We start from the raw sequence: 2,400 nt of genomic DNA, 5'->3' as shown, positions 1-2,400 counted from the left end.
GTAGTTCTCCCTGTACTACCCTAGCCAATATAGCGGAACGTAAGGTAGTAAGCACAAGAGCCGGGCAACCCAATTATTGACCAAAGACATGATTCGGAGCCAATGCATATAATGCTAAATTCGGGGTGCTGAACTATATTGTAGAAAGTGTTCGGACTTTGTTGTCGTATTATGGGTCGCGATCAAGCCCCTGGCAGATTAAAGCGTACCAAAGTGTACGGTCGCAACTTTGAGAAAATCATCAAAGAAAAAAGGGCAAAAGGGTAGTAAGCCAGTGCCACAGAAGTTGGCCCGCAAATTGTTTCCATTATAGTATGATTAATACGTCAAAGTGTATTCGTACAAGTGGTGCAATAAGCAACCAGGCTATTTAACATGCCCTAACCAAGCGACAACTGCGTGTGGGTCCTGAAGGCAGGTAGAGTGATTGTTAAAGAGACCATCTAAGAATTCCCTTGTACGCCAGTGCTTCTTGCCATCTTGGTGTATCCATCCTGCCGAGAGGACCGATGATCAGGTCATCAGAGGAAACCTGCGGCAAAAGGACCTGAAAAGGAAAAAAAGGAAAAATGGAAAGTATGTGTGTCCAGGAGCGGTCGAGTTGTATTATGGATCATAAGATAGTTATGCCTCCGTATATGCCCATGGTATTTTGAGTGCGTAGTTATGTACGCGTGGTATGAATGCCGCTTCTTGGTTGGGACGGGGATGGAGGCCGAGTTGCTAGTCGTGCTCTTGATGAGATGGGCTATCCTGCTACAGAGTAGTCCGGACTCGTTTGACAGTGTCCGGGAGTTCGGCCGACGAATTAAGGTTCTACTTGAGGAGGCCGCTCTGTACTTCTGTTGCTAACGCGGCGGTGTGCTCCTCGGTACGGAGGGAGTGTTCCGTGTTCCCATTGACTGTTATGACACCACGTGGACCGGGCATCTTGAGCTTAAGATAAGAGTAGTGTGGCACCACGTTGAAGCGTTCAAATGCGGTTCGTCCGAGCAGTGCGTGATAACCGCTGTGAAAGGGGACGATATCAAATATCAGCTCTTCGCTTCGGAAATTGTCCGGAGATCCGAAGACAACCTCTAGTGTGATTGAGCCTGTACAGTGGGCCTCTACACCTGGTATGACTCCTTTAAAGGTAGTCTTTGTGGGCTTAATTCTTGATGGATTAATGCCCATTTTGCGCAGTGTATCCTGATAGAGCAGGTTCAGGCTGCTACCACCATCCATGAGGACTCGCGTGAGGTGAAATCCATCAATGATTGGGTCGAGGAACAGTGCGGCTGAACCGCCATGATGGATACTGGTCAGATGGTCCCTGTGATCAAAAGTGATCAGGCAGGAAGACCATGGGTTGAACTTTGGGCGACTGGCTCCATCGCGTAGACGTCCCTGAGCGCACACTTGTGTTCCCTCTTGGGGATGTGGGTAGCGTATACCATGTTTACCATTTTAACTTGGGGGAAAAATCTTCTGTCCCCCTGTGTTCAGTGGTCGGGGCTCCTCGTCATCGTCTTCGCTTTGCGACCCCTTCTCCTTGTTCTCGGCATTTAACTTGCCGGACTATTTAAAAACCCAACAATCTCTGTTGTTGTGATTGGCTGGTTTGTCAGGAGTGCCGTGTATCTGGCATGGGCGATTGAGTATGTGGTACAAGCTGGATGGGCCCAAATTGTTCCTTTTGAACGGCTTCTTCCGCTGGCCGGACTTGGAGCCGTTGAATCCGGCGTTGACCGCCATGTCATCGGTATTGTCACCCTTGTTTCGACGCTTGTGTCTGTTGCATCGGGGCTTGCCATTGCTATTCTTGGCTTCTGCGGTGCCAGGTTCGCTTGCCCTTTTATTTCTACGGGCTAGCCAGCTATCTTCGCCCGCGCAAAAGCGGGTCATAAGTGCCGTAAGGGCTGCCATGGACTTCGGCTTCTCTTGGCCGAGGTGTCGGGCGAGCCATTCGTCCCGGATGCTGTGTTTGAAGGCCGCCAAGGCTTCGGCATCCGGACAGTCGATGATCTGGTTCTTTTTAGTCAAGAACCTAGTCCAGAGTTTCCTGGCCGACTCTCCGGGCTGTTTAATTATGTGACTTAAGTCATCAACATCCGGAGGTCGAACATATGTACCTTGGAAGTTGTCAAGGAAGGCTTATTCCAAGTCCTCCCAGCTGCCAATGGAATTTTTGGGCAGGTTGTTCAGCCAGTGTCGGGCTGGCCCTTTGAGTTTTAGGGGGAGGTATTTAATGGCATGAAGATCATCGCCGCGGGCCATATGAATATGGAGAATGAAGTCTTCAATCCATACCGCGGGGTCTGTGGTTCCATCATATGATTCGATATTCACGGGTTTGAACCCTTCTGGGAATTCATGTTCCATGACTTCGTCAGTGAAGCAGAGAGGGTGTGCAGCACC

The sequence above is a fragment of the Triticum dicoccoides genome, chromosome 1A (genome assembly GCF_002162155.2).
Source record: "Triticum dicoccoides isolate Atlit2015 ecotype Zavitan chromosome 1A, WEW_v2.0, whole genome shotgun sequence".
In the NCBI taxonomy this organism is placed as follows: Eukaryota; Viridiplantae; Streptophyta; class Magnoliopsida; order Poales; family Poaceae; genus Triticum; species Triticum dicoccoides.
This window is presented reverse-complemented; position numbering follows the sequence as displayed.